Here is a 13054-nt window from a genome sequence, read left to right on the forward strand (position 1 = left end):
GATGTACAACAGTTTTAAAATTTGTCTATTTTTGCTTTTTTTGCCTGTACTTTTAGGATCATATCCAAGAAGTTATTGCTAGGGTCGGTGTCATGAAGCTTTCCTCCTGTGTTTTCTCCTAGAAATGTTATAGTTTTAGTTCTTATGTTAAGGTCTTTAATCCATTTTGAGTTAGTCTTTTGTACGTGGTGTAAGGTGAGGGTTCAACTTCATTCTTTTGCATGTGAATGTCCAGTTTTCTCAACACTATTTGTTGAAGAGATTGTCCTTTCTCCACTGAGTGGTCTTGACTCCCTTGTTGAAGATCAGTTGATCACATACATGAAGGTTTATTTCTGGACTGTCTATTCTGTTGGTCTATTTGTCTTTACACTAGTACCACAACTGTTTTTGATTACATTCGCTTTGTAATCCGGAAATGTGAGTGGCACTTACTTTTAATTTATGCTATTCTAGGTGTTAAATAATAGAGAATAGAGAAGTTGACAATTGAGAAGGCAATTTGCAGAATTTTTCATTTTTTTTTTTAAGGGGATCAGACACTTAAAGAGTGAGGTAACATGATTTAAGTGGCAGAATGTTTGCAAGGCTATCAGTTGGCAGCTTGTGTAGTAAGAGCTGAGTGTCTAGCACTTCCTGGTTTGCAAAGTGCTTTCACAGATACTTATTCCAGTGGCTTGGGAAAACTTCAAAAAGGTGGTGGACCTTGAATTGAAGATTGGATGTGTACTCCACTGGATTTAAATACTGCAGACCTGTGTCAGTTGTGTCACCGTGTTAACAGGGAGATCTTTAATGAAAGTCACTAGTGGTAATCTCAAGATTTTCAGTGGTATCAGTTGTTAGAAGAGCTGTCACTTGTATTGTTTTCCTTGACGGTATATTGTTTTTCCTATTCCATTCCTGTAGATTCTGCTTTTCCTCATCTGCTTCTTGAATAGCAGTAGGCCGCATACAAAGAGGGAATAGTTAGCCACGACAGTGTTTCTTTTCTGGGATGTGCAATGAGAAAACTAACCTGGCTGGGTTGTGTAGGATGAATTGAGAGAGATTGGAACCAGAACAGCAGTTTAGGTGGCTGTTTTATTTAGTAAGTATTTTAGGCTACTTACGATGTAGTTTCTTACCTTCTTAATGAAACTGGGGGGATAATTTTGGTTGAGTGTATTACTGGAGGGAAAATTGGTAGAATTGCTAAGGAGGAAAAATGTAGCACACTTCCATGTAGTAGGCCCAAAATAAAGGTTTGATTAGTGGTAACCAGATGCATTTATGTCTACATGGGTGAATCTCTAAGGAGTAACTTAGTCATTTGTCCCATAAATATTTATTGACTACCCCTGTAATGCCAGGGGTTCAGTGGCTGCTTTTAGTGACAAGGGAATCTATGGTTCCTGCTCTCATGTGGCTGATACTCTTCTAGTGATTGATATGGTCATTTTCAGCGTTCTGTTCTTCTCATCTCGTTGATTTTTCTTTTAGTCAAAGGCCATCTATTTTACTGCGGATGCAAAAACAGTTGTGGTTGTTTATACGAAAATAGTCCTGTGTTAAATATTCTTTGTATAGAAGAAAAAAGAAACCCTAGACAGTTCTGCCTTTTTGGTTTCCAAGGAGATAGATCTTGGCAAAATTTATTTTATCAAGTGCTTTTCTAAGTAACAGAACTAAAGGAGAAAGGCTTTAATGAATTTTGGTTAAGCTTTTCCTGAGGGTCCCAATAAGGTTTTCAGGTCTTGGTTTCCTCTACTTCTACATCTGTTCCAAAGGAATCTAGAAACCTAGTTTTGGTTAATCTAGATTTTTCCATTAAGTGTCAGATTTTAAAAAAGTCATACACCCTTTTTGGATCTTCATTCATTCACTCATTTAAATTTTATTGTTCACTTTATTATATACCAAATATCTTTTCCTTTGAAAAGAGGAAGAAGGTTGAGGGTTGAATTAAGTTTCCTTTAAGGCTGTTAGAATTCTGTGAATTTATTATTGTGATTTATTGAGACTGAAGGCTTTCTGCAGATAGAAATGTTTTTGAAAGAACTAAAGAAAAATTTGGAGACTTTGTTTTTAACTCTAAAACATTTTAGTGAGAAAATTCTGTAATGGTGGATAATTTTAGCATTAGTTTCACTTTGATTTGAAAACAATCAACATTGTAACTCGACTCTGAGAGTCTTTTTAATTTTGGTAGGAGATTGTACCTTTCTGCTGTGACTTGTTCTAACCTTTCTGCTGTGACTTGTAATACTCTAGAAACTTAATTCCTATTTCAAATGATTGGTATAGTGCTAGTATGGGAGATTTAGAAATGCTTACCACCCCTTTTTCTAGGTGTTTGTGTCTGAGTCTTTTAGAGCCCTTGTCATTAATGTGTGTGATAGTCTTGAGAGGTGGTGCCATCATGTTACCAAATACAGAAGAGTCACAGATCTGAGTACCAGTGCTGTGATACTGAAGCTGGCAATTGCCCATGTTGCCAGATATGTCATATTCAGATAACCTAGTATGAGATTTTATGGCTTTATAAAATAAAAATGATATTTTCATATTAATTTGTTGTTAGAGATTCAACATTGTATTGATTCTGTGCGATAGGATTCAGTTATTCAAAGTAAGATTTAAGAATTTCATCTGATGTGGATTATTTGCTGTTGTAAATGTGGTTTCACTGTCACCAAGAGGACCAGAAGATTTGTGTAATCCTGCTTTGTGAATTTGGTCATTTTTATTTTGTTTACTAATCATCAGTATTCACTGAGCACCTTCTAGATGGCAGATAACTGCTCTCATCCTGGATATACAGTAATGAGATGGGAAGCCACCAGAGGGTTTTCCACAAAGGGTTCGATCTGACGTATTTTTAAAGCAAAAAACTCAGTTGTGCAGAGAATAGAATAAAGTATGTATGTGGGGGTGACTAAGGTGGAAGCAGGGAGATTTCAGGGAGTTCTAGCAATAAGCTGGGTCAGATATGATAACCAGTGGAGGTGATGAGAAGTGGCTGGATTCTGGACATATCTCAAGTGGGTCTGACATGATTCCCTGAAGGGGGTAATGATGTAGAGTGTGAGAAGTAGAGTCAAGGATAACACCAAGGTTTTTGGCCTGAGCAAGTGGTGTGATGGAGGTGTCATTCATTGAAATGCGGAAGACAGAGGAAGAGGTTTTGGTGGGGAATTAAATACAAATGTGTATTTGCTGGGTATGAGATAGTAGTTGATGTGCAGGTGGAGAAGTGAGGTTGGCAGCTGGCAGGTCTGTTAATCTTGAGGAGCTTCAGCTTTCTCATCTGTGAAATGGGGAAAGTATTTGCTCTTCTCAGAATTCTGGAGATGAAATGAAAAAAAAAAAAAGTTAAGGGGCTCCTGGGTGGCTCAGTGGTTGAGCATATGCCTTCATCTCAGGTTGTGATTTGGGGGTCCTGGGATCAAGTTCCACATCAGGCTCCCGATGGGGAACCTGCCCCTCTCTCTGTGTTTCTCATGAATAAATAAATAAAATCTTAAAAAAAAAAGAGAGAGGAAAAGTTAAAACTTCTAAAGTCATGTCTTGCAATGGTGGTATTATTTCTGGAAAGTAGACTGGTTACTATCTTATGTTCTTTGTGGTCTCTTTTGAACTACGTATTTCATAGGCTATAGGCCAGAATGGATTGTGGAAAGTTGGCACTTGCTTTTCAAAGGCTGGTTTTCTTTCCGAATAGATGGAATAGCTTTCTTTTTTATTCATTTTGTGATTCCTGAGCAGCTTCTGGGAGAACTTGGCATTTTGGTTCCCTTCAGAGTGTCAGAGGGCTTCATTTTGTGCAGAGCCCCTGGAGTACCACATGGGTGTGTGGTGCCAGATTTGCCTCTTAATAAACATAGCTGTGAGCCAAAGTGATTTTATTTAGGTGGGAGGATATTAATGTAGAAAAAACCTAGCTCTTTCCTTTTTCAAAGACTTTATTATATGAGGCTTCCCATGACTTGCATCAGTTAACAAATAGGGTCTAATAGGTCAGATTTACTAGGGAGACCACTCTTCATGTTACTTGATTCAGAATACCTATTTATATATTCCTAGGATTTTGGATTACTCAAAGTTTTGTGATAGGCAAATGAGATATGTTCAACATATATTTGACCCTACTGAGGTAAAATTTAAGATCCAAGTGAAAAAGTTGAGAGGATCAGTCTTCTAGTTCAATAAATGGTATTTTGAACTTCTTAAAAGCCCTTCCTTAGAGATTATAGTAAATAGTTGTGTCCTTGAGATGCCATCTTTGCTGATGATTGATACCTTGCCAACAGTTAGATGTTGCTTTAGGGGCATCTTTAGTCCAGAGATGTATGTGCTTGTTCTTGGCTCTTCCTGTGCACCAGCTGGTTTGAACAGAGCCACTGCCACTTTCTTCACTGCCCTCCTGGTTTGGTTCTTCTGTGCACAGGATTCCATTGGGCAGTCGGCTGGGGGCCCACTGCAGGTTATGTGATTTAGAAAGAGAAGGTAAGGGTGCCTTTGAGGGCCTGACACATGCAGTGAGTGTAACTGTTGATGACAGTTGTTAGGAACCGTGTCTAAGTAAAGTATGCTAGGTGTTGAGCATATTAAGAGGGGTAATGGCTTTAATGATGTGGGGAGGCATTGGGGGAACAGGAACCATGTGTTTTAGAGCATGTTGTGGAGGCAGAAATGCTTTGGATATTCCCTTGTATCTCTTTTTCTGTCAGGCCCTCAAATTTATAAAATAAGTTTACCCTTCTGCTCAGTAATGGTTAAGTTACATAACCTTTTGCTTTTCATTGAATTGACTTACTATATATTATCTTATTTCAGCTTGTAAGAAACTGAACAATAGGTATCTATTGTAATATCACTTGACATAATTGTCTGAAAAAAACCCAAGCCTTTGCCTTTACTTTTGAAGTACATATTAGGAAATTTAGATCAGTTTTAAGAAATAATTTGAAAGGGATCTATATATTTAAATCTCTGGCTTATCCAGGCTTAATAATTTTTCCCCCTCGAAGGAATGCAGCTTACTTAAAATATTTTTTAGAATATTTCCAAATTGTGCCTGATGGCTTTTTATTTGAAGTCGAGTCTAGTAATCATTTTTATTGGGGAGATAGGCTCTAAGTTTCTGAGGTTGCAGTACTTGTTTATGGACTTTTAAGTTTTTAACAAATTTCTTTTCTTTATGCAATGCTTTTATTGAGTTATAATTAAGTTATTACACGGTTCTCCGATTTGAAGCGTACATTCACTGAATTGTGTTATTATCTCCATCATCCCCCAAAGAAACTCCAACCCCTTTTGCAGTCACCCCGTTTGTCCCCAGCCCTAGGCTACCACTAATCAACTTGTTCCCTCTGGGTGTTTTTCCCCCGTAAATGGGCTTGCACAATATGTGGTCTTTTGTGGCTGACTTCTTTCAGCTAGTTCTACCAGAACACTTTTAATTTTTTTTCAAGCACTTTAACTTTGCTGGTAATATTACAGATTTTGGACTCAAAATCAGATACTCCTTGTCTGCTTGCACAGAAACTACAGCCTGTGCCAGGACCAGAGAGAAGCAAAACCATGAACTACCATGTGTATTTATGGGGTAGGGGGTGAATTGTGAAGCTTTCCGCAGGTGCACTCAGTGCATGAGATTGCATGGTTATTTTGCCTCTTCTCTGAGCCTTGCCTGCTTCTTTCTTGAATTGTCCACATGGCTCTCGATGTCCTCTCTGATTCTTCCCTTTCTTCTCTCTTTGGGCCGGTCTGAGACCAAGCACTGCCCCCATTTTTTCTCTCAAATTGATTCTTGTTTTTAACTTTTCCTCTCTTAATCGCCACCATTTTAGGACAGACCCTTTACCTTTTTATCTGGGTGGCCGGAGCAGGCTTCTTTGAGAGCATCTCCCCTCCTGCTGTCCCAACATCTAAGCCATCTTGTCTGATTATTCTTTCTAATGTAGTACCACCTAGGTACGTGGGCCATGCTCAGGGAGCTAAAGTGGTTTCATTACTTTGCTACATCAAACTCACACTCTCCTGCTGGCTCTCGTGACTTTTCTTTTTTCTTTTTTAAAGACTTTTTATTTATTTATTCATGAGAGAGAGAGAGAGAGAGAGAAAGAGAAGGAGAGGCAGAGACACAGGCAGAGGGAGAAGCAGGCTCCACGCAGGGAGCCTGATGTGGGTGGGACTCGATCCCAGGACTCCACGACCATGCCCTGGGCCAAAGGCAGGCGCTAAACCCCTGAGCCAGCCAGGGATCCCCTCTCATGACTTTTCTCTTGGGTTCCTTCCCTCCTGCTTATCTGATTTCTTTGGCCTCTCCACTGCTGTGTCTCTGCCTTCATATGGGTTTCTGCTTTCTCTCCTCTTCCCAACCTACCTACCTTTCTTTCTTTCTTTCTTTCTTTCTTTCTTTCTTTCTTTCTTTCTTTCTTTCTTTCTTTCTTTCTTTCTTTTTCTTTTTTTTTAAGATTTTATTCATTTATGAGAGAGAGAGAGAGAGAGGCAGAGACACAGGCAGAGGGACAAGCAGGCTCCATGCAGGGAGCCCGACGTGGGACTCTGGGACTCGATCCCCGGACTCCAGGATCAGGACCTGGGCTGAAGGCGGGGCTAAACCACTGAGCCACTTGGGCTGCCCCCCTTCTGACTTTTTTTGAGCCTTTGTTCATGATCCATGTTAGTTCTATTCAATTTAAAACACTAAATGCCTCACCCGGAGCTTTCTTTCTCATATCCCCTTCCCTGCATATCATGCTCCTTATCATTATTTTGTTTTCTCTCTTATCCCCTCTGATGCAGTACCAGCCCAGGTTCCAGTTTTATCTGTGTCTCTCTCAGCCTTCTGGGCCTACTTCCTTCATTGGCTCTCTCTGGTTAGTGTAACTCACCTTGAGTTCTCCCTTATCTGATTTGATGTTGTATTGTGTTATATACTTAAGAAGCTTAGCATTAAATAATTCATGCATAATTCATCAAGGATGTTTACCCTGGAGAAGACTCAGAAGGGATGTTCTCCCTGTCCCAAGGGTTGAAGGTCCATCAATACTGAAGGAGGAGAGATTACCTTTGTCTTCCTAGGCCCCACAGAGAAGGACACGAATAGAGTAAATACAGGCATTTGAAGGAGCATCAGAAAGGGCTTTGCCTATAGAGCCTTCTGCAGGTGTGACAGGCTGCATTCCCCATCGCCAGCCTAGGCCAGATCATTGTGGATGTGGTCCTGGTAAAGACAGTTCATGGGGGCTCAATGAGGTTAGTGGTTCTTAGTCTCACTGGTGTGTTAGATAGGCTCTAAGGTGCACACCTGGGGAGCGCACCAAGTACATGGGGTCTCTGTCTGCATTTTGGATGATCACATGGAGCAGTCTGTGAAGCCAGGCTTAGAAACTTGTGAGGCAGGTAGCTCTTTGAGATCCTTTGAGTGTCTCATTTATTTAACACATTTTTGTTGAGTGCTTGCACTGTAAAGCAATGTGAAGTTGTGGGTTTTGCCTTTAGAGGATTTTGAGTTTGAGGGGGGAGTGCAGACAGGTGAAACCGTGTGCTTTCTTCTTAGATGGAGACCCTTGGAGGATAGGGAACATTTCTTACTTTTTGTATGTTTACTTGCCCCAGATTAATGGGCACATTGGCATTCATTCTTGGGTGGCAAACTGATTAACCTGCCATTTACTAATTTTTTTTCACTGTCGTAAGGCTTGTTACTGTGTTCTTTATCCAACTATTTTCATACAACTTAATTTCTTAGTTGAAAAGGAGTCACTCTCTTTTCAGTTGCTTCCTGGCATGCTCAGCCTTTGGATTTTGTTGCTTCCTAGTTATAAAATTTACAAAGGCTACTACTATTTATTGACTACCCTGTGTGCCAGGCACTTTGTGTCCCATCACTGCTAATCTTTATAACAAGCCTACAGGATAGACATTTGGATGATTCCATGAGTGGGAGCCAAGCTGTTGAGTTCTTGTTATAAATCTTCCTATATTAACTTATATTGTCGAAGCTACTGAGTTGGGAAATTGTCAAGTGCAGTCACCTGTTGGGACTAGAGTAGTTGCAGTCGTGTTTTGGCTGTGTGCATAGAATCTGTTTTCCTGTTGGAATTGCCAGAAAGTCTGTCTACATACCATAGAGTAGCTGTGACCATCACCCTATTTTTATTTATTCATTCATTCATTCATTCATTCATTTATTCATTCATTCATTTATTTATATTTTTAAGATTTTATTTATTCATGAGACACACAGAGAGAGAGAGAGAGAGAGAGAGAGGAGGCAGAGACATAGGCAGAGGGACAAGCAGGCCCCATGCAGGGAGCCTGATGTGGGACTGGATCCTGGGTCTCCAGGATCACACCCTGGGCTGAAGGCGGTGCTAAACCACTGAGCCACCTGGGCTGCCCCATCACCCTATTTATTTTAAACATTGTGCTGATGATGGAAGCTCTCCACTCATTTCTCCAGTGAAGGGCTGGTCTTGCTGGTAGAATTTTTAAGCATGATATTTAAAAAAAAATTTGTTTTACACACTGTTCACCCTGATGATAGAGGCTCTCCACCCATTTCTTCAATGAAAGGCTAATTTGTAATTTGTTTTAAATACTATCCACACTGATGAAAGAAGCTCTCCACCCATTTCTCCAGTGAAAGGCTAGTCATGCTGGTAGAATTTTTAAGCATGGTATGTAGTTTATCATTTATGTTGTGCCACAGCAGAGAGTTGGGGACTGTTTTTTGTATCTGCAGTGATGATCTGGATTTCCGAGAACTGTCATATGACCCATTTGGCAGTTTCTTTTCTTGTATCTCCTGTAGGACTTTGGCCTGTCAAGGTGACCTCCATAGTGCTCAGTTAATAATAGTCATAAATATCTTTTGCTGAGCTCTACCAATGAATAGGTCCTCTGCTCAGATCGCCTGATTTTATCCCAATGGATTTTCTGTGAGACAGGTATTGTCAACAGACGATAAAGCTGAGAAAGGCTAAGTGACTTGCCTAGCTTGCAGACCCTTGGATATTCGTGTTTTCCTGGAGAGTGAGGCATGGTTTGCATAGGCATTATACTATTTCTTTTCATTTCTCTCACCTCCTCCTGTTGCTGGAGGTGGTAGGTGACTGCACTTTTAGGAGGTGCATAAGAGCAAGTATCTTGGACTTTTAGAGAAGATTCTTGGTTAATATATTTATGTTCTCCCTTCCAGTGGAGTCAAGCCATTGGCTGTTGTTGAATATTCTCTCTGGCTAACTGAACTTACTGAGATATGGGAAACAACCTCATGTGGGGCTCACACCTGCTGGAGAAGTTCAAGGCCCAGGGTTGCAAATGTTTCTAGTGCAGATAGCTAGACGAAATATAAATATTTATGGTTGTGGCAAAATAAATATAAATCTTTGCAGGGTTCGTAATAGCCACAGAATTATTTTCTAGTAAGAACACTTTCACTTTACTTCCCACTGAAGGCAAGATAGGAAACGTGAGAAATGTATTTTCTGGGTGAAATACTTTCTTTCTCATCTTTCAGTATGGGTTCTGCTGTGAAGTTGTCATCCTGTCATTGACTTCCGCCTATTGCCCTAAAATTATCATACTGTCATCAAGTCAGCATCTGCTTTGTTTTGAAATAAGTGGGTTTTAGGAGCCAGGAGGCATGTTAGCGATGTATAGATTTTTAAAGAGGTTAATAGAATTGAAGTTATTTGAAAATATAAAAACAGGTATAAGGTCAGTCCTGGCAAACAGGTGTGCTCCTAGGAATCACACATTCAGTTGATCAAACAGAATTTGAAGTCACTAGTAAAAGCTAATTTAGGTAACTTTGATCATGGTGAAAAAGGAAAACATTTTTACTACCTTAACTTTTCTGTTGACTTGTTGGCTTTGTATGTTTATTGAATCCAGTATACTCTTCTTTAAACTTTATGTTCAGGTCATTTCTCCAAACCTAATATTTGATAATTCTCTTTCATGTTAAAACAGTCCTTAAAACTTTCTGCTTTAGTTTATTGGATAAGGATTTTTGGTGGAGTGATAACATAGCTGGGGTGGTTTTATCTTAATCCCCTGTTTGCTTTTGTATATTGGCTTTTTATTTAATCTTAAAAACAGAGATCAATTTTAAAGAGTGCTCTTTAACTTTGGTAGCTGAGCATGGTAGTAGAGTAGGGTGGTGATGTGCCCTCTAAATGGGGCAGAGAGCATTGGGGTTATTTAATGAATCCAGTTTCTGGGGTGCTTACTTACTTTATTTATTTATTTTAAAGATTTTATTTATTTATTCATGAGAGACACACATAGAGGAGAGAAAGAGGCAGAGACACAGGCAGAGGGAGAAGCAGGCTCCATGAAGGGAGCCCGACGTGGGACTTGATCCCGGGTCTTCAGGATCAGGCCCTGGGCTTGGGCTGAAGGCGGCGCTGAACCGCTGAGCACCCGGGCTGCCCTGGGGTGCTTATTTAGAGCCAGACACCAGAGTACCTCAGGTGTACTGGCCATCCTCTTCTTGGTTTACCTCTGCAGCAGTGAATCACCTTTTTGGGTTATAGACTTTTCATGTTTAACTGCTTTGGTTTTTTTGAAAGCTGTCTTTTTTTTTTTTTTTTTTAAAGATTTTATTTATTTATTCATGAGAGGCAGACACACAGAGAGAGGCAGAGACACAGGCAGAGGGAGAAGCAGGCTCCATGCAGGGAGCCTGACACTGGACCCGATTCCGGGTCTCCAGGATCACGTCCTGGGCTGAAGGTGGCGCTAAACCGCTGAGCCCTCCGGGCTGCCCGAAAGCTGGCTCTTTAATAATGATCTATAACTATGATAAGGACATGCCACACTCATACCTTGGTCCACCCACCATTGGTTCAGAAAGCCTGTTTTTTAATATTACCAGAATAATCCTCATTCACTCAACAGACACTCACTGAACTGTTTTGTGTCAGGCATCTGCTGTGAATGAGATGCTGTGCTGAGTGTTGTGCAGAGGATTTAGCAGGCCTGTTCTCAAGATGCTTCCAGCTCTCCAGGGAGTTGGGAAGAAGAGAGATAGATGTCTAGCAGGAGACGCAGGAGATCATTTAAATGCATTGGCTTTTCTTTCCTTTTCTCTTTCTTTTTTTGTATTAGGAAGGCACTGCATAAGGATTTTGTTTGTTTGTTTTTTTAGATTTAGAGAATACCAGAAAGTATGAAGAAGAAGAAAAAAAGTTCTCCATTATTTTACCGCCCAGTAATAACTAACTACAATTATTGTTTTCGGTTTCCTGTCTTTTAAAAATGGCTTCTGAAAACAAGCAAAAGGGGCTTGAGGGTGAAATCTGATGGCGGAGAAGGAAGAAGCCCTGGAAAGACTGCAGCATTTTCCACCGTGGGCTTCTGGCTGGAGGCGCAGCAGCCCTGGGGGCCGGGTGTCTGCTATTCCTCAGGAAGATGCCATTGAGAGGGAAACAAAACTGAGAGCAGCTTTGACCTTAGGTCTCTGTGAATAGTTTGAGTTGCAAGCTGAGTTGTGTTCTGAAACTTTGTAAGATAGTTGTTGGCCTTCTGGATGCTTTTCTCAAACGCTGATTTTATTTTAACCTGTCGGATATGAGCAGAGCCAGCAGTCAAGGACAGGGTGTGAGAGCTGATTTGCAAATTACAGCGTGTCCACTGTGTGCTCCTGGTTTAAGGCCACGAAGTTACAACAGAAGGAGCAGAAAAACAAAACAAAACAAAACAAAAAAGGCATTAAGAAAGAAACAGTTTTATTTTTGAGAGTCTGTTGTGTACTAGTACTTTTTTGGATATATTGTCTCATTCAATTTTCAAAGCCAACTTTTGAGGAAGGAATTTCCCTCCTTTTTACCGTTTAGATTTAGAATATGGGTACAGACACTAAGTTGCATTCGCATGTTACACAGTGTTTCTTGGTAAGTGGAAGCAGCACATGCAGGCTTTGGGAGGAGACCTGGTTTCCACCCCACCACTGGGGCCTCAGGCGGTTCCTCAACCTTTTCCCTCTTTTTTTTTTCTTTAAGATTTTATTTATTTATTCACAAGAGACTCAGAGAGAGAAAGAGAGAGGCAGAAACATAGGCAGAGGGAGAAGCTGACTCTCTGCGGGACTCTGATGCAGGACTCAATCCCAGGACACTGGGATGAGGACTTAAGCTGAAGGCAGACTCTGAGCCACTCTGGTGCCCCTCTTCCCTCTTTTTAAAAAGGGGACAGTGATGATGCTTTCATTCACAAGGTTATTGTCAAGAAGAAATGAGACGATGTATGTCATGCCCTCCCCACATTTTGGGTTTGGTACCAATAGATGGAAACTCTAATAGTAATAATAATAATAATAATAATAATAATAATTACTATTATTATTAGAGTTGGGACAAGCAGGCTCTCCCCTGAGTGGGGAACCTGATGTAGGCTTGATACCAGGACCCTGAGGATCGTGACCTGAGCTGAAGGCAGACATTAGACTGATTAATAATATAATAATAATAATAATTATTATTTTTAAGTAGGCTCCACATCCAGCATGGAGCCCAGTGCGGGGCTTGAACTCATGATCATGAGGTCAAGACCTGAGTTCAGATTAAAAGCTGGGTGCTCAACCCACTAAGCTACCCAGGCGCCCCTGGGAACTCTCATTATGATGGCAGTTGTATGGCAGCAGGTACAGGGTCTGGCACATAATAGATACTCAGCCTAATCCATGTCAACTGCCCGTTTTCCCTTCTTGCAAACTCTCCCAGCTTTCCAGCAAGCCCTGGTTTCTTTCCCTTGGGTTTTTAAAGACTCTGATGGAAAAATGTATTTCATTTGGGCTATAATTATGGGTTCTTGGAGATAATAAATTTTGTCTACGTTACATGGGAACATCCCATCTCATCCTGGTTATCTTTGAAAGGTTATCCTGAGCATTTTCCCCCAGGTGTCAGATGGAGGACAGCTAGGGGTAGGAAAGCCAAGAGCTCAGATGAAGGAGAGGTCAGGGGGCAAAGAGGGAGGAATCAACCTGGGTTATCTTCTCAGCTTAATTCACTCCCCTGCTGGCCTCCGCAAGGGCTGCGCCAAGGCCAAGTAT

General features: G+C 40.7%; 1 protein-coding gene across 15 annotated transcripts in view; it reads left to right on the forward strand.

Moving 5' to 3' along the window:
• The window catches only part of SIPA1L1 (signal induced proliferation associated 1 like 1), a 375245-nt gene that overhangs the window by 8575 nt on the left and 353616 nt on the right, over positions 1–13054 (forward strand). The window lies entirely within an intron of this gene.

The sequence above is a fragment of the Canis lupus genome, chromosome 8, assembly GCF_011100685.1.
Source record: "Canis lupus familiaris isolate Mischka breed German Shepherd chromosome 8, alternate assembly UU_Cfam_GSD_1.0, whole genome shotgun sequence".
NCBI lineage: Eukaryota > Metazoa > Chordata > Mammalia > Carnivora > Canidae > Canis > Canis lupus.